The sequence below is a fragment of the Acinonyx jubatus genome, chromosome B3 (assembly GCF_027475565.1).
Source record: "Acinonyx jubatus isolate Ajub_Pintada_27869175 chromosome B3, VMU_Ajub_asm_v1.0, whole genome shotgun sequence".
NCBI classification, from domain to species: domain Eukaryota; kingdom Metazoa; phylum Chordata; class Mammalia; order Carnivora; family Felidae; genus Acinonyx; species Acinonyx jubatus.
In genome coordinates this window covers 121804661-121824702 of record NC_069386.1, presented here as the reverse complement: position 1 = coordinate 121824702, position 20042 = coordinate 121804661, and the positions used below count along the sequence as shown (strand labels likewise).

Here is a 20042-nt window from a genome sequence, read left to right as displayed (position 1 = left end):
AGCCACAGTGTTATTTTAGGGTCATTCTTCCCTGTGATTCATGCATCCCTGTGTCTTCTTGTGTCTGTTTAATCTGCTTCTTTCATTTCTTTCTAGCAACTTTCCTCTCTCCACTCCCTTTTCCCTTTCATTCCTGTCATGCAGAGGAAATCAAACTCAATGTTTTTAACGGCAGTATGCTAGAATATTTGGTAAAAAGAAAAAAAAAATATCATGCATGTGCAGTGTTCCTATACAGCTCAGAGGATAGGAAGGAAGTATGGAAGGACAACTTTAATGGGTAACAAATATAAACATTTTCATCCTCATCAATAGGAAAGTCACACCAATATCAACATGTCTGATGCCATGATAAACCGATGCTGTCGGAATTCTTCTGTTTAGATCTGATGGAACTGCTGGTATTTATAAATTATAGGTCTTCTAGACCAACCTCAAACCTTATACGTACAAATGAATATATTATTCCCAAGGGATCTAAAGACCACAATCACTGTATTGTGTACTACCCACCCTTGATCTGGTTAATATACTGGTTTGCAACACTTGTCTAAACAACCACATCATGGGACTGTCACACATGAGGCTTATTTCCAACTAAAACCCAGCACGACTTCTAACTGAATTGCTTTCTGCAAAGTTTTGGCCATCTTACGGTCACGCAACACACTTTATGAACTTCAAAGCGGGACTTTAATTACACCCCATTAAATTTATTCATTTTTCTTTCATAGCAGCATTCCAACCTGACAAGAAAATGCTTAACTCTAGGCCTTTTGTCTCTTGTAGGAGACACATTTCTCAGCTTTATGCCATCTGCAGATTTGATAAGCATAACTTTGTGCTTTTATTCAAGACCCTGAAAAATTTACAGAATAGGATTTTGTGATGGCTTTAAAATGTCTACAAATTCTTTAAAACTCCTTTCTGTAAGACACGGGGCTTGATTCTCCAACCTTGCACGTGGGCTCTTCTTAGTACTGACTCAATTCTAAAGAACAGCGTATGTTGGAAGTGACGGTGTGTGACTTGAGAGACTAGGTCAAAAAAGGCACTGTGACTTCTCTCTCATTTTCTCTCCCTCCCTCATTCTCCCTCTCCCTCTCAATACCCATTCTAGGGAAGCTAGTATTATATCATAAGGACACTTAAGCCCTTTGGAGAGACCTACATGTTCAAGGACCTGAGGCTACCAGGCCCTCCATGCCTATGTAAGTCTTGAGATGACTGCAGACCCAGTTGCGATCTTGATGTCAACTCATCAGCCACCTTGATCCAGATCCAGTCAACTAAGTTGCTACCAAATCCTGACCTACAGAAACTGTGGAATGGTAAGTTTTTGTTGTTTTAAGCCACTATGTTTTGGGGTGATTTGTTACACAGCAATAGACACAGGGAACTAAAAAGCTTCATCTCACTGTTTCAGTTCAACTAGAGGCAGATCTTCTTAAGATACTGTCATAGCTCTCTTGATATTATACTCTTCCAGGGAAATGAAGATACACTGTGTCTATAACATTCTCTCATCTGCCAGTTTGCTAATGTCATCCAAAGGGAATTAGACTAGTTTGGTAAGACTTGTTTTGATGAGCCTATGTTAGTCCTTAGCCATTATCAGATTCTTTGTTAAATACAGTTAAATGCATAATGATTTTTCTGTTACACAAAACACTTGAGAATTTGTATGTATCAGTCTCAAATTTAAGAGATTCATCCTTCTTTACAATGTAAAATTTGGGACACTTTTCCCAACCTAGGTTTCTCTTCTGACTGAGCAGACATTAATGGGGGCTTGGGTTCAATTCCTTAAGCATCAGGGAAATTATACATCTAAGACCCAGAGATTTGAACTCCCTTGAGAAACTCTATTTCCTAAACCATTTCCTCAGAGTAAAGGAGAACTGGATTTTCCTATTCATTTGTGCGTACTGGCCTTTACATTCCTTTTTTTCCCCCCAGCTTTTACATTCTGAGGGAAATTTTCCTTTCTAGATGACGTGTTGGTGACAGATGATGTGTAAGGGTGAAGGGGTGGGCTTGAAGGGAAGGATACACAACCACAGAGATCCTGCTTAAGCAAATGTTGTTATGTTTTATAGTTTAAAATGCTGCTTCTGGGAGTAGAGTTCTTTGGAACTTACAGTTTATATTTTGGGAGAAGGGGTGTACAATATTAAGGTGGAAGGGATTTCAAAGATTATCTAAGAAATATATTTTCCCTATTTCAATGTTTCTCAACCTTCCCATTTAAAATGTCACTGGAAATAGGACTCCTAGCATAGGCAAGCATCAGAGAGTACAGATTTTAAAGATAACCCTCCCCCCCCCATCAAAGGTATTAATTAAAGAATTGTCTGAACTCCTATTTGTTTGGTTAGATGGCATTTCCGAGGCTTTTCAAAAAATGAACCAGTTGGCAGCCACGCATCATTTGGTGCAAGATTCAAAGGTCAGATATACACTACTGCAATGTGGTACAAGAATCAAAATTTTCCCCGGGAGGAAATGACCTCAGGGAATGCAATAGTTGTAGTATATCTTGAATTCATACAATGCCTCGTTAACTCTACTTGGCAAATTAATTCAAATTGATTTGTTTATGAGAATTGCAGCATGGCCCCAAATCTGGCTATACACAAAGGGTAATGATAAACAATGCATGGAGCTCAGAGAAAATGTCTAGAGAAAATTATAGATCAGCAAGGGGACTGTTTTTATAGCATAACTATCTTTGCTAAAAAGAAGAAAAAAAGGTGCGGGGGGGCGGTGGGGAGGGGAGAAGAAAAGCAAAGGAAAAAAATGAACTGGACAACACAGCCTATACAAATAAAACTCTTTTCATAAATAACACCAATATATCACAAATACTCAAAACAAAAGCAGATAAAGTATTTGAAAGTATCCAAAGGGAATATAAAAACAAGATTAAAATTTAAAAAAATGGACACTTAATTTTTAAAAAAGCAATTAACTCAATTTAGGCACAGTGATAAGACATGCTGAGGAAAATAAAAAAAAGAAGGCAGCCATATGATATGGCAGTTAGAGCCAAGATTAATTCCAAAGTGTCATACTTTAAAGAAAAAAAGTAGGGAGGGGACAATTCCTCAGTGAAAGCCACTAGTTTACAACTTCACATTGAGTCCTGAATTTAGGGTTGAGAGAACGAATGTGTAAGGAAATACAATTACAGTTGTGACAACCTTTCCCAAGCTTCCTACTAAACCTCTCTGCAAAATAGCTACATTTCCATTCTGATATCCACGCCCCTTTGCAATGAGACGTTGTCACTCCACCCATCAGAGCTTTAGTCTACTTTTCTACCCCTTGATTCTGGGTTGGCCCTGACACTTGCTTTGTTTTGCACAGGGCACATTAGCAAACAGGATGTAAGTGGAGTTTTGAACAGCCTTGGCATGATAGTGCTGCCCTCTCACGCTGCTGAAGCCCGAGACTGCCATATCAAGAAAGCCAAAACCAGTCTCAGCTCCTGGAGGATGAGAGACCATGAGAAGAAAGACCCCAGCCATCCAAGCCACTCCTCCAGTTTAGCTGAGGCCCCAAACATGTGAGGGAGGCCATCAAGACCATCTAGCTCCATCCAAGCCCGCCGAAAAACACACCTATAAGACCCACAGACACATAAGCCAATCAGTAACAAAGGTTTGGAACGATTCTGTTACTCAGATACAGCCAGGAGTTGGGAAATCCAGCAAAGACTGGGAAGCAGAGATTGGGTAAATGAAGCAGCTTCCTATGTGAGGGTTTCCATCAAGGACCAACAGAAAGAGGGGGAGGTGCTCAGCTGCTATCTGTGGAGTCAGAGGAGCTTGTGTGGTGCAAGACTTAGGGGTCCTGGAATGGAGACAGGGAGGCATCAGGAAGGACCTGCCACCTATATTTAGCCCTCTTGTTCATTCTTAAGAGATAATTATCTATTCGAAGGAAAGGGATGCAGTAACACAGCTCCTCAGAGGAGAGGGACAGGTCAGGAACCTGAGGAAGCCGGGACAGGGCAGGAAAAGCAGAGAAGCGCTGATACTTCTCTGGTCCCCATTTCTAGCTTGGACCAGATTAAGAGTGGGAGGGTGGTGGGGCTGACTCGAGAGGTAACAAGGGGCTATTCAGCAACTTATGTAACCTCCAGTCATCACTATTCAAATGAGGGGTAGATAGAGGCTTGTAAGAAAAGCAGGCTGGACTTAATGGCAAGATGTTCTGGAACTGTAGCCCCTACCTACCAATGGATTTTTTTTTTTTTTTTACTCCGTAAAGGATTCCGTGGGGAATAGAAAAGGATTGCCTTTTTTTCTGAGCTAACATTGCCTTTACTCCCATCCCTTACTCCAACCTTCGAACCAAAGCAAACCATTGATGTTCCTGCAGGATATGAATAATCACTGATTACAAATAGCGTTCCTGAGGCTTAGAATAGAAAGATCCACTTCACCACACTCCCTACTAATACAAGACAATAAAAACAAAGCAAAACACTGAATTGAAGACCAAAACCAGACAAAACAACATTCCCACCTTGCAATTTGGCTTTTAAAAAGCAGGCCCTGCCTTTTCAACTCCTTTTAAAGCTAATGGATCAGCGAAAAGTGACCTTCATAAACTCACTGAAGAGAGTTTAGAAGTTATTTTTCCAGGACTTAATAGCTGGTGTCAGAATTGTATTACATTAGCATGGCAGTTGGATTGTAGAGAGAAGCATCAAAACAATCAAAAGCTAAGGGATTAAATAAAGAGTAAGAACAACTAACATCTAGATGTTTTGACTGACAACTCCAATGACACATAGTTGTCAATAATTAGAAGTATGTCATGTTTTAAGTCACACCTCGAGTATTAGCTCAAATTGTAGATGTATTGGCCAGAATATCAATTTCTTAAAAGAAAATCAGTTTTTTTAATACTTTTAAGAAAGTGGTCAACAATTCTGCAATATTATCCATACATTTAAAATATTTACCTAGAACCCAGACTCCTCTATCCTGCAAGTGAATATCAGTTCTTGAGGGCATGTTTTGTTGCTGTTGCTATTGTTTGGTATGAAACTATAATCACCTTACAAACAAGATTTAAAGAAAAATCTTTTCACACCATCCTACTTCCACAATCCCTTTTCTAACACAGAGTGACATGAAATACTGACACATATTAAGTGCTCAAGAATATTCATGAAATTGATGACTAGACTACTGCTACCTCAAACAGAGGCAGGTGCTCTGACTCCAATAAATTATTAACTTATTATCTTTGAAAGTTTAAATGATTACCAAGGTTCTTATAACCTCTTAAAACCTACAAAATTGAAATATATGAATAAAATATTAATAACTCTCCCTTCTTTTAACTATTTAATATAAGATATTAAATAACATGATATTAAATCTTGGTTATCTGAGGACTATCTAAAGATCATTAGGCTATTTTATGCTTCCACATATTTATTTGTGCTGACGCAAATGCAAGGTTTTTAGTATTTACCCATTGATGTGTGTGTGTGTGTATCTTGTGTAGAGAGAATTTATAAATATCTCAAAGGAAAGAATGTCTTCATATATTCTCCATAGAACTTTGCACCTTTCCACAAGAAACAGCTCTTAGATATCTGTAAGAAAAAAATATCTAGGATTTAAAGAAATGACTGAGAATAATTTCAAATGACATTCCTAGTGATAATGGAGTTGAACAAAAATGCTTTTCAAGCCGAAGAGGAGAAATAAGACAGATCTATTTTCTTGGTAGAAGAAAGGCAAACTGTATCATCTGTAACATTGCAAATTATACTAGTCAAATTAGAGTAGTCCGTTTGTGTAGAAATTTCTGAACCAACCAAGAAAATGTACCAGGTGACCTAGTATTATCACCACTCTAATTGCTAAGTTCCTTTGAATTTTACTCGTTCAGAAACCCCACTTTTATCTTTCCAATAATGATCCAAGATATTAAAAGAAGGCCCTTGAGTGACTCGATTTGCCTACTGAAGTTCATGCAGTGTCTGCTGATGCCTCATTGCTTTCTTGTCAAAAAGCACTGAGAACATGACTAAGTACAAGGCACAATTAGGACCAGAGATGAAACAGGTGAGAGAAGCACATGCAGTTTTCTTGTTTTGATGTTTTCATTTTGGATTATCAGGGATGGTGGCTTATTTTAAATCACATTGGAATCCTTACAGGTTTTTAGATTTCTGAACAGGGATTGCAATTTCCCATCTAACCAAATTCAGGGATGCTGTCCAAAGATGTATCTTATTATTATTTTTTTTTCTTTCCAAGATTTGTATCTGGGTGTGACTCTGAAAGGGAACCTAGACACAGTGATTAGTAAATAAATAAATTTCTTCCTTAATTATGCTGTTTGATTTAAATATGTTCTGATTGAGGGGCACTTGGGTGGCTCAGTTGGTTAAGAGATCAATTCTGTTTCAGCTCAGGTCTTGGGCTCATGGTTTGTGAGTTCAAGCCCCATGATGGGCTCTGAGCTGAGAGTGCAGAGCCTGCTGGAGATTTTCTCTCTATCCTTCTCTCTCTGCGCCTCCCTGCTCAAGCTTGCAATTTCTCTCTCTCTCAAAATAAATAAATAAATTATATACATATATATATATATATATATATATATATATATATATATTCTGATTGAATAATGGTCCAATTCCTATTTATTATTCACTTTCTAGTACAAAGATTTATAGAGATGGATGCTTAATAAATACTTACACAGAAGGATCTGCATGGTTTCTGTTAACAAAGGAATGCAGATACTAGGGTTGCTTCTGTCCCTAGAAGTTGGCTGTGACAATTCGGATTTCAGGTTTTAGTACCCATTTAAAAGGCAGTGAGGTTTGAAGGTACACAATTACTGCTCAAACTCTTGAGCAGTTAACAGTTCACTTGTTCAAAGTAGCTGCCGTGGAGGGGAGTGACACAAATCAAGAAATCAAAGCCACAAGCAAGAGGAACAAAGTATACTTATATTGATTATTCTCATTGACCAGAAAAAATTAAAGCAACTACAACCTGACAGAATGATGCAGCTATGTAATTATGCAGCCACAGAATGAGCTGGATTTACTGACTGAAAAGTTCATTAATGTTTTGGCCTGAGTGTTTATTGGTGACCTCTACAACTACTAGTGCATTTCAACCAGATCACTAGAAGGTAGGGCTTGGAAGAAGTGTTGTGGATGAATTTTGTACAGCTACTGGGGATGGGAATAAAGCCAGAGAATTGTCGTAAAGGCCTGGGATCAGGGTTGGTCAGGACTCTGAGTCAATGTGTTGGCAAAGCACCTTGCTCAGTTCAGTGGCCTTATTTCAAGAACAGATCTGTTAAGAGTATTTCAAAATTCCCTTTATGGACCTTCTTGGAACTCAAAATTCTCTGAGGTCTTAGTAGAAGAAAGCTACAAAATGAAGCAAGACTGTTAGATTTCACTTGGTTTCTCCCCTCTAGGAGATCTCAATTGCCCCCTGGGAGCAATATCTTCTTTTCCATGTATTAGCTTCATTTTTTTTCCTCTCTGGAGGTCCAGCTCCACCCTCACCACACAGAAAATTCAGTAAATTTCTGGCTATTCATTTTGAAAGTCTAAAAGCATTTTGGTTCTATTTCAGTTTGTACTTCACTTATATAAATTCCTATTTTATTTGAAATAGTCAACAGCTCACAACAGTTTTATATAGGTTTGAAAATGACCTACTAAGTATTTCTAAACCTTGGCTGTCTGAGAAGATTTTAGATTTATTTTTACTCTACATATATATCTATGTCAGATTTATATTTAGTTATTTTTTAAACTTTCATGGATGCCTGAATGTTCTTTTTCTCTTCTACCATTTTGTCTAAGTACACTGGGAAATTCACTCTTCAAGACCTATAGTGAATCATCTCAAATAAGATTTAATTGTGACAACAAAGAAAATTTCCCAGTAAAATTTCAAAAGCTTTTCATAATAAAAAAATCTGTCATATTTGGATTTTATTTAAAATGAAATTAAGTATATTAAAATTTCTTTAAGTTTATTTATTTATTTTGAGAGAGACAGAGACCGTGTGAGTAGGGGAGGGGCAGAGAGAGAGGTGGCTTAACCGACTGGGCCACCCAGGTGCCCCGAAATTAAGCATATGTAATGCTTGTAAAGGATACTCTTTACCTTGATGTACACTGTTGTATATACACAATGGAGTCAAAAGTCTCCAATAATTTCAGCACAGATGTGCAGTTTCACATTTATTGAACACCTGCTATATTGCCACTTTGAGTCAAAAAAAAAAAAAAAAGAGGTGGGGGGAATTAATAGATTCCCTCACTGTGACTACTTTGCTTGGGTGGTAGAGAGCAAAGTCTGGTGGTATATGCTTTCTACTCTGAGAGTGGAAACTTTGACTCTTATTAGAGTCAATACTGAGGTCAGAAAAATGTGGAGGGGCTGCAATTTTCTATTAGTAAAATCTGGTCTTCCTTAGTTTGATTTTTAAAAATTTAAACTTGTGCATGCTATGCATATACATATACATACACATATACATACATCTATAGAGTAGAATCTGGTACTTGTTCCTTTAATAAATAGAAACAGATTCTAAAATCTCCAGAAGTGAACAAAAATAAATAAGCTGGATCACATCTAAGAAGAGTCCACCCTAGAAATGGCAGATCAATGGCCAAAAACAGAATAAAAGCATAAGTAGGAAGCTCCCAACAACCAGTTAGGGACAACCAATGCCAAGAAAATGAAAAGAAGGTTCTCTGGGACTCAGAAGATGGACATATCAGTGAGTGGGTAAAAGAAAAGATAAATGCTAAGAGGTCAGGTGGAGCCTTTATGCAGAAGGGCTATGGAGAATAGGTTAGGGAAGCTGAGCCGGCTAAAAAAAATAAATAAATAAATTCAAAAGAAAAGTATGCAACTCCCTTAAGAAGTGTGTGAGAAAGAGTGTATTTGGATCACTACCACTTACCGTTACAAGTAGAAGTAGCAGAACTAGAGAAATATTAAGGCTTTTAGTTTGTTATTTTCAGATCTTGTTCTAAGCAATGTACGACATAACATAAATGAAGGTAGAACTGAATCTGTGTCTTTGGTGTTCAGTTAAGAAAACAGTGTATGGTTGGATTTTTGTTTAAGTACAGGTACATGGATTGTGTGTCCCACTTGTGTATTTCTTTATCCTGAATTAACCTCACCAGTGGGTCTACAATACTCTACTTAATACTATCCTCATGTCTCTCAGATTTAACTCATCCACTTAGCGATTATCTTGTTCCCTTTATTCTTAACAGAGATAAAACAATCCACAAAATAAAGCTAATGGATCAGTAACAACAGAGTATAGGCTTCAAAATATGCATGATCTAGATCGAGGACTCCTTAACTACAACCAATGGGTAAATCTGGCTTATAGTTTCTTTCTGTAAATTGTTTTATTAGAACACAGCACTGCCCATTCATTTATGTGTTGTCTAGGGTTGTTTTGCACAACAGCAGAGTTAAATAATTGCAACAAAGACCTCATAATTTGCAGAGCCTATAATTTTTATTATTTGGCCTTTTAGAGAAGAAGTTTCTCTAAATGAAGATATCAGGGGGGCACATGGCTGGCTCAGTCAGAAGTGTATGTGACTCTTGATCTTGGGGTTGTGAATTTGAGCCCCATGTTGGGTGTAGAAAACGCTTAAATTAAATTAAAAAATAAAATGAAATGAAATGAAATGAAATGAAATGAAATGAAATGAAATGAAATAAAATGAAATAAAATAAAATAAAATAAAATAAAATAAAATAAAATAAAATAAAATAAATCAATCAGGTTTTCCATGCCTATGTTCAAATCCAAGTTGGCCTCATCACCTACTAGTTGTAGGATACTGAAGAGTATATTACTCAAACTCTTTGAGACTCTGTTTCCTCATCTCCAAAATGAGAATAATAATAGAATCAATTTCTAGGATGCTGTGAGAATTCAAGGTGATAATCTGTGAGCCTGACACAAAATAAGTACTATATCAGTGTCACGTATTATTAATTAACATTATTCCCCTAAAATCCCTTATTCAAGGATATGTTATAATATCCTCATACCCTTGTCCAGGATACACAGCTCTCACATACTTGCAGGCATTTGGAATGAAGATTTCACCATTGAACTCCGAGAAAACCACATTTCAGTAATGTGATTAAAATGAAAACAAATTTAGTTTAATTAAACATTGAGACTGGCAATTGTGCATCAGGCAGAAACACATTTCTAGTAAATGTTTAATAATGTGATTACAGACTATACTGCATGCACTGGGATGTGGAAAACAATAGTAAATTTGCATGTGAATTTACCTCTGTCAGCCAAATGATTTTGAGCTCTATACACAATACAAACTGAAGTACCCCTAGGAAACAGATGGAAATATGGGGTAAGAGAGAGGAGTATAGGAACAAACAAAAATCTATATAGAATCCCAGTATTGACACCTTCTGCACCTGTGACTGCAACAAATGTGATCAGCTCCCAGAACCTTGGCTTATTCTTCTATAAAAGAAAGAGATTAATACTTGTCTCCTGTAACCATTGGGCAGATCACACTAAGTGAAATAAGGTATGAACAATGGCTGCCTGTTTGTTCCTTCAGTGTGAATGTTGCAGGTTGTCATGTCACAGTTTATGCTTCTGTATATCTAGGTAAGTAGGGGAGCAGAGTTGGTTAGCGTTGTCCTAGAGGACCCTAGGTCACATCCCAAATTCTATCCCATGCTACTCCTATCTGGTCCTCAGGCTCCATCAGGTACCTATGTGTGCCACTGAATCCAGATGTCACCTGCAGTGCCTTCTTATGCTACTTAGAACTGTAGGTACAATATGGTCTAGTGCACAGAAGCATTACATTTGCCTCCCAAGAGATACAGGCTTGAATTCCAGGTATTTGTGTACTAGCTTAAAACCCCGAGAGAGCTAACCTAACAGGCCTCCATGTTACCATTCGTAAAATGTTGATAAAAATAGTCTCTTCCTCTTAGGGCTACTTTAGAGATTTAATATAAGTTTTAGTGTGATGCCTGGCACTTAATAACTGCATAATATAATTTAAGTATGAAAATTATCTTGCTTGTGTATATGCCCTTCTCTTTCACTAGGCTATAAGATCCTTGAGGGCAGAGGCTTTGTTTTATTTCCCATCATCTACCCATCATTTGGCATGGATTCATATGCAAAGTAGGTTTTGAATTAATATTTGTTGAGTGGTGGAATGAATAAATGCATAATAAGGAGATCACTCCACTCAAACTCACCCTGTTGATGAGGATGGGGGATTAGCAACATCTCTTCTTAATAAAAGGAAACATCAGTTAGTGAAGAGACTTCTGAAGTGTCACTGCTGCTTGAAAATACAATATAAATTTTCTTCTGGCCCATTATCAACTCATTTCCAACATACAGTTTGATATAACCTTAGCTTTTGGCTTGAACTGTCATTTTCCACTTATATGCCTAAGTTCCCAATTGTTCTTCTGCAGCACCGTATATCAATCATTGGTATGTGGCAAACCCCTCCATCGAGGCACACACAGAGCATCAGGGACTTACTGTAAGGCTATAAAAGTACCATGTGAAAAAGAAAGCATCTCATAAACCAAACTAAGTATCAGTGGGAATCAAATCCAGTCCACATTCACTCCATGAACTGAAGATTAAAAGTGTCCCTTTGTCCTTGACTCGTTCTCTCTTTCCTCCTCTGACCCTGCTTTGCTCCTTCTTCAGCCTGCTGGGGTATTGACAGGGATTTTAGAGGAGTGGAAAGTCTTTATCTCTTTGAGATGAGCTGCAATATGATTACAATCGATTGAGTGATTTACAGTTTAGAGTGCCTTTCATTACACTCCGTGCCTTATAGAATTATAAATGACATACTGTGTGTGAATATATATTATTATTATTGGATATTTATGCACCGCCTTTCTATAAGAAGCTCAATGTTCTTTTTAGACTTTAAATAACTACAGGGACCCTGCAACCTTGTATAAGACTTAAACTGAAGAGACTGAAGTGGGAAATTTTTCTATAAATAAAGCTACACTCTTGGACAGGTCTTAGGGCATTTGATGTCCATCTAACTCTGGGGCAGAGAGAAAACAGTACAGGGTAGTTGCATTTTACGGTTAGGATAATGATTCTGAATTTTAATAATTAAGACCCATTTTGTAGACCAGAATTTCTATTTACTATCTAAACTGGAGCTTCTTGGTGACAATAGGAAAAATCAAACACAATTCACTTAGCCTGGTTTTGACATTATGCAATATTTGATGATTGGTTTAATTTGGAAGAATCTGTGTTAATTATAGATGCCTTGCATAGAGTGAGATGTCATTAGTACTTTTATGTCACATTAATCTCAAGTGAGCATAATTTAAAAATCACATAAAAAGTGACCACACTGTATTTCTAATCTTGAAAGTGTTTGGTTTCATATGTACATGTACTCATTATTCACAGAAATTAAGAAATCCTTTTCTTTACGTATCTAGTTGAATGATCTTAATGGTCTGGAAGTGACCCTCAATTTTCTCTTTACTTCTCTCACTGAGTTCCTAGACTATAACATATATACCATTTAATGTATGATTAAGTAAATAATTAACATATGGCTTTTAATTTGTTAAATTCCATCTTCCCTTCTAAATCTCAAGGCAGTCTATGAAAGATGAGAAAAGCATGAACCAAGACCCAAGATGTGTACCTCATAAAGTCCTATAGAAGTTTCCAGAAACACTATTCTTTTGATGAACAACTCTCTATATCAAAAGCACTGCCCCATTTACAAATGAATTCTGGATAAATAATGTCTTTAGTCACTATAATTGCTGTCATATTATCTGGTGTAAATCTTCATAATGGTTACAAACTCCTTTGCGTGTTATTTACTTGTATCATAAATAACCTTGAGTCATGTGTTGGTTTAGTGTCTCGGGGACATGTGTCTTGTGTCCATGTGTCATGTGTTTATGAGTTCCTTTTCCCTCTATCCCAAATGTTCCCTTCCATAGGGTGTGTGTGCATGTAACATGTGCGTGTATATAAATGTGCTTGCGCTTGTGTGTGTATTCTTGTCGTTTTGTGGTGGTTATGTTTAATTTTAGCATTAGCCAAAAGCTCACAGTTTGCCTTGAAACACTTATCAGCTTCTAAGAGACATTTACAGGGACAGGAAGACTGTAGGTTTGATAGCAGTAATTGTATTTAACTTGTAAGAGACAAGGCTATTTATCTTGTGGCTGGGAATTCACAGAAGAGAAAGGAAGGTTGCCTGATAAAACAAAAATTAAAGAAAAAAAAATACTATGCACCCTCTCAAAACTCTCCTATCCCCCAAGCAAGACCATTAAACAGTAAAACAGACTTTCATCTAATAAAGCCCTTCCCATCCATGTAGAGGTGGTGCTAGAAGGTAAAAGAGGATTGTGAAAAGAAAGAGGCTGCCAAAGTCCCCAAAGAACTAACCAATGTTGTGGAGCAAAGCAAATGTCATAAATGCCCAGGGAAATGCTAACTTGTAACTTGGCAGAAACTAGAGATTTAACCTGAGAGAAAAATTCTGTGAGCTAGTCAAGTACCTAAAGTCTCTGAACGGCTCCTAATCTAGGAAATGGGCATAAAATTAACAGCGATCTCAAGGGTTGTACCAAGGGTAAATAATATGTTATACCTGAAGTGGGAAGTAGGTAGGAAATGCTCAAAAAGAGTAGCCATCACCATCTGGATGAATTTGGTTGATAGTAGCATCTGCCATTTCTATATCTCTGGGATAACAATCCCATGATTCAAGTGGAGTGATTAACCAGTGATTGTACAATGACAAAATACATTAGGTGAGTTCAGAAGGTAAATGCCCATGAGTTTATTGATGATGTAAATATTTACATTTATATAATAACTAAAAGGAAATAAGAGAGAGTATATTCTAGTCCTGCACTGTCCAATATAAGCCATCAGCCACTAGCCTCATAGTGCTGGCCACAGGACTGAATGTAAAAAATGTATTTAAATCCTCAGTGCTTAGGACATAATAATTGCTCAATAAAAATAAATTTTCAGGGTCTCAGTCATATCAGCTGCATTGCAAGTGTGGCTAATGTGGTTAATTAGTGGTTACCATGTCGAACAACCCTGTAGTCAGTCTGAAAGGAGGAAAAAGAGTCATTTTTAGCTTTCTCAATAACAGTGATTCTCAAACCTACCTGCATACAGAATGACCATGGGAGCTTTTTAAAACTACTGATGCCTGGACCAGTGTTTTTCAAATTTAACACTCCACACGGATTACCTGAGTATCTTATTATAATGCAAATTCTAATTCAGTGGGTCTGTGGTGAGGCCCAAGATGCCCCATTTTTAACAAGCTGCTAGGTGATGTTGATGCTGCTGATCTAAGGACCACACCCCAGACCAATTAAATTAGATTACCTGAGACTGGGGCCTGAGAACTGGTAGTTTATAATAGTTCCCAGGATAATCTCATTTGTAGCCCAGTTAAAGAACAGTGCTTCATAAAAAGATAAAAATAAAAAAAAAAAAATCTAGTGAAAAGATTTTGAACATTTTTAAAATAGTTTCATTAAAAAAAATTACGTTTATTCTTTTTAGAGAGAGAGACAGAATGTGAGTGGGGAAGGGACAGAGAGAGAGAGAGAGAGAGACAGAGACAGAGACAGAATCAGAATCAGAAGCAGGCTCCAGGCTCTGAGCTGTCAGCGAAGAGCCTGAAGAGGGCCTCCAACTCATGAACTGGGAGATCATGACCTGAGCGGAAGTCTGACGCTTAACCAACTGAGCCATCCAGGCACCCCTAAACATTTTTTTTCACCAAAGACTAACCCCAACAAGTTACAAGTCCCTTATAAGTAGAAACTCACCTGTTTGTGACTCCTAATTCATTCCTGACAACAAGTTGAACTATTTAGCAGTCCAAGTATTCAGGATGCACTGGTTTGAGTGATTAATTGATACTTTTTGTGACCAAATGTTTGAAGAACTTATTTATAAGATGGTTTTTAAAATGTACCTAGCAATGTTCAAACACATTCATTAAGTGAGACTCTCTCTAGTTGCCATTATATCTGTACAGTCTTGAAAACATGTTCAAATAGGGCTTTCCCTCTTGACTGTATTTACACTTGTTATTCCCCTTGCAGGACTTCACGATTGGTTTTTATTTTTCCTCCAGTTGAACTGAAAGCAACACTGGTCCTGAATGGATGAATGAGCAAGTAGATGGGGCTTGTTTTAATGCTTGCTTCGAATCTGGCAAGGCCTCAAATGTTTGCAGGCAAAGAGAAAGAAAGGGAATGAAAACCTCCTGGGTAGGAATTAATGAAAACCCAAGACCTGAGAAATTTCAGCATCATGTCAAGAACATAGACTTGTTTTTAACTCTTCAAAATCTCAATAACTGAAGATGAGATGTGGACAAAGAGATCTCTCTTATTGCATGTGTACTGTGTAAGCTATAAAAGGACAATAAGCATTTGAAATAAAATATGTTGGAGACTTTCCATACTCAGTGCTGTTCAGCCAGGGGTAACTGTGTCCCCCAGAGGACTCCTGGCATTGGAGACATGCTATTGGCCTCTAGTAGGCAAGTTAGGGAGGCTGCTAAACATTCTGCAATACAGAGGACAGCCCCCTGCAACAAAGAATTATCTAGCCGCAAATGTCAAGAGTGCCAAAGTTGAGAAACCCTAACTAACTGAACTGGTCCAGGCAGGCACTTCTACTTGAGAATATTCCTGGTGAAAAAATGAAAAACAAAAAACAAAACAAAACCCTAATAACCTAATGTTAGTATCAATAAAATCATGACTCTAAGAAACAGGAAAATGGGTAGGAAATTTGAATTAGTGCAATCTGAAGATCAGGATAGGAATCTTGGCTTTACTCCTTCAGCTGTGTGAATACTGGGTAAGTTATTTAGCCCCTCACAGCCTCAAATGTAATCTGAATATGGCTATGGTGGTAATAATACCAAACTTGGTCCCTCTCACAGGACACAGTGATGCTCAAATGTAGTAATGCATATGAAGGCACTTTGAGCGTCACTAAGCACTATAACAATGTTTGTGCTTTCAATACTTATAAAGACAAGATTCTGTGGAATTTGACATATTCAAATATGAAGAGTTTTCTAATCTACTGTCCTAGAAGAAGAACCACTTCAACATCCTTTTGAACCTCTTCTACATCTTTCATGTTCTGAGCTGGGTGGTCAGACATTTAAGCTCAGGTCATCAGGGGGCATTTTACTGACGGGAAAAGGGGAATCCAATCAAGAGCCCTTCCAATGAGTTGGCATGTAATATCAAGAAAAAAAGAAAAGCAATGGATACTCTGGTCTCAGCACCATCTGCAGTGGGAAAAGAGAAAGTCCTATACATCAGAGCTGCTTCTCAGGCTTCAGTTTCCAGGAAGCCTGTCTCTGACCTAAAAGGCCTCTTACTGCATGCACCCTGCTCAGGGTTCTAGTGGCCCCAGTGACATAACCAGCCACCCAGGCATGGCAGAGAGGATCTTTAGCAATCCCAGTCAGCTCAGCCTCCCAGGTTGCCTGGAGCTGGGGCTAAAATTAATCCCTCACGCTTAACTCACCTTTCACCTCCCCTCTCTTGTCCCCACTACTGCATTGTGTCAAGACAGTAATCAGAGGCTTTATAAGGAACATTTGTCAGCACCTGGATGCCAGCTCTGGGCTGATTCTTCTTTTATTTCCCTCTCCTGTTCCTTAGCCTTTCTATTTTCAGGTTCAAAGAAAGAAGTTGCTTTTGAGTTCTATCCTGAGAATTAAGTGATATCAGATCCCAATGGCTATAGAACGACTTTCATTTTGGATCCTTCCTGATTCACAAAGAGTCAATACCGCATGCCCGGGACCCAGCTGGTTTCTAAATATTTCACAGTGGGATGTTTCAGTAGAGCCACATAAAATCCTATGAATGTCCATGAGAAGATTTTGGAGTTGACCCATTCATCGTGATACACAGGGACCTGTTGGGCAGGAACACTTCCTGAGAGCATGCCCTCAAAATGAGATAACTTATGTGAATATGCTGTAGGAGCTCTTCCATATTTCTTTACTGTTTATACATTAGCAAGAGACAAGTAGCACAACTAAAGTCCTTTTGATGGTTTCTATACTTATCACAGTGAATGAAATAGGATAGCTTGGGAAAAGAATACATCACTTTTGTAGAAATTGTGTCAAGCTTGCCTGACCAGATGTCTTTTGTTCCTGGATGCCCAGATACAGGGTGTATTTTAATCTCACGGTTTAATATAAATTAAACCTTGCCAGATTGCTCTAAGGATGCTTTAAATTTAGTTAAGAGGATCCTTTCAGTAGCAGAGGGAGAGAAAGAAGATATCCAAAAATCAAAAGGTGACCACTCCTACGGAATCGAGCGGAACATAAGACTAGAATGTTTCAAAGGTAAAATGTTTCCAGGGTAAAATAAACATTTACCCTTTAAAAAAATTAAAAATAGTTTTGGACTTTCTAACGCCATTTTCCAATCTAGGCAATGAAGTATGATGGTCACTCCTTCAAATACTCAGTCTTCCTTCAACTGCTTCATGGAAGCATATTGTCCCTGTTGTCAGGAGGACAGCTTGGACTCATTACAAATGAGTCTTTCAACACAGCTCAAGAAACCTTTTCTTTTCAAAAGGATCTTTGACTCCACATCTTACAATAACCACCTCTGCGTGGTGATTGGTACTGACCTATGTAATAGGACACTTAAAAAAAAGAATAAATTTAAGATGACATAAGAAGAGAGATGCTCATTTCTATCCATGCATTTTTCAAAATATTCCCCAATTTTTGTGGGAGCAATAGTGGAAATTGTGCCCAGTTAAGAATGGGAGAATATGGTCTTTCACATTTACTGTGTGACTTTAGGAAAGACACAGCATCTCCCTGAGATGGGCACAGTGGGTTGTTTAATAGTCAGTGAAGTGATCTGTTTGAGTGAATACGTAACAGTCAAAAAAAATGCTACCCAAATGGTTGATCATTCTCATAGCTAACATTCATTGAGTACTGAATTAAGTAACAGAGTATTAGGTCGAACATTTTACATGTATTCAACTCAATCTTCATGTTAGCCCTGGAAAGTATTACCATAATCCCATTTTACAGACTAGTTAACAGAGGTTGGGAGGTTAAATAACTTGCCCAAGGTTACTGGTAGGAAGCTGGATCCACAAATAGGAAAAATACACACTTAGGGAACCAAACAAAATAGTAAAAAATGAGAATGTGGGAAGAAAGAATGTATTTTTAAAGCATAACGTGACAGAGAAGAAAAATCATATGTGTTAGAAATTCTTACACACTTACTTTATGGTACAGTGTTGTTGTATTTTGAATTACTTGTGGGTAGAGGCACTAAATATTTCAGTGCTTATGGCATTTCAAAATCTTAATCTAGCCTGCCTTAGACTAACAGCTGACCAACTCCAGCCACTTGACTCCAAAACCCATACTTATAACTGCCATACTGTATCATGTTCTGTAATAATAATACTTATTATTACTAAATAACAGTTACCAAGGATTACTAGTAACAATTGTTTTCAGTGGTAAGCAATGACATTAAAGAAAGGTTTATTCTGTTTTGAAAACATAGTAAGCAACCCATAATTTGGAACTAAAGATACAAAGAGATAGGCACACAGCAAGGGTCACTGGTTTTCTTACATATCTGTGGTTATGAAATGGCCATTAAAGAGTCTTCAGCAAACTTCTGGGTTCTATACTGGCTCAGGGAAAGTGGCTAATATAAATTTAGAAATCTTTGAAATTCCTAATAGAAACACAACAAATCCTACAGCACTACCAGTGGGGCCAATGATAACATGCATGGAGAAAGAGCGATGTTTCCATTGAGCAAACGAGCAGCTTTTAAGATCTCAGGCTATTTTGATTCCCCTGACCACCCATCCCCCAGAGTTTAACCACAAAACATTTAAAAATAAGGTCTCTTAGTGTCTAGCAAATTTGGATGATGATAAGAATTCATAGTAGCTGCTAATACTTCTGGCTCTCTTCAAAGGCTCAAAGATAAATGCATGAGGTCATTTTTGTGCCTTAATCTAACAAGTGCTAAGGGTATGACAAGAGACTCCCAGTAAAGGCTGGGCTGGCTATTGTATGGAGACTGACATGGAAGATAAATGGGTCGGTGAGGCTTTTTATTTCAATAACTTGGGAGTCTTGTATGCTGTTTGTAGATGCTCTCATGATTCTTAAAACATAGGAAGATTCTGGCTATGGGATGGGAAACAGTAGCAAAATTACTTCTGATTGGTTTTTTAAAGAAAATGAATCCTGAATTGGGCATGAAAACAATCACAGCCCTCAAATCATTCAAAATTCTTGGGCCACAAATAGGTAAATTTACTTGATGCATATCTCCAAAGTGTGATGATTATTAGCTCCGAAGCTCTTAAACTTCTGGAAGTGTATTTTGGGTTTCCTTCCTCTGTGCTCACTCCACTAATTGACAGGATGGCAGTGAGAGAATTATGGGGTAGAGTTTGAAGTGTAGGAGACAGAGTAAAACATAGCATCATGCCCACACTAGTGAAAAATTCAGTATTCTGAGCTATTCTCTTGCATCCAGGTGATGATACAATTGTGGAACAAAGGCCCTTCGCCACAGTATTTTCCCTTCTACTCCTGGAACTTTTACGATCAGAATTGAGGGCGCTTTTCCTGGGAGAAGTGAGAGATGAGAGGGAAAGCTAATGGATCATTTGAATGATCTCTTTAAAAGAAAGCGACCTTTCCTCCCTTTGCCCTTGATTTGGCCATCTGGCTCTGGGAGTTTGTTGGCAAATGCTCCTTGACCATAAAATTTAAACACATGATTAACCCCTTTCCCTCCCACACCAGTATGCTTGCTGTTAAAATGCCTACTAGAACCACTCTCTGAAATATCAAGGAAGGTTTAGTGTAAATGAAAGAAAAAATTGGCCAAGTC

At 37.8% G+C, this 20042-nt stretch overlaps 1 protein-coding gene across 32 annotated transcripts in view; it reads right to left on the bottom strand.

Annotated features, from left to right (window-relative positions):
* NRXN3 (neurexin 3) overlaps nt 1-20042 on the bottom strand; it is a 1553894-nt gene that overhangs the window by 160702 nt on the left and 1373150 nt on the right. The window lies entirely within an intron of this gene.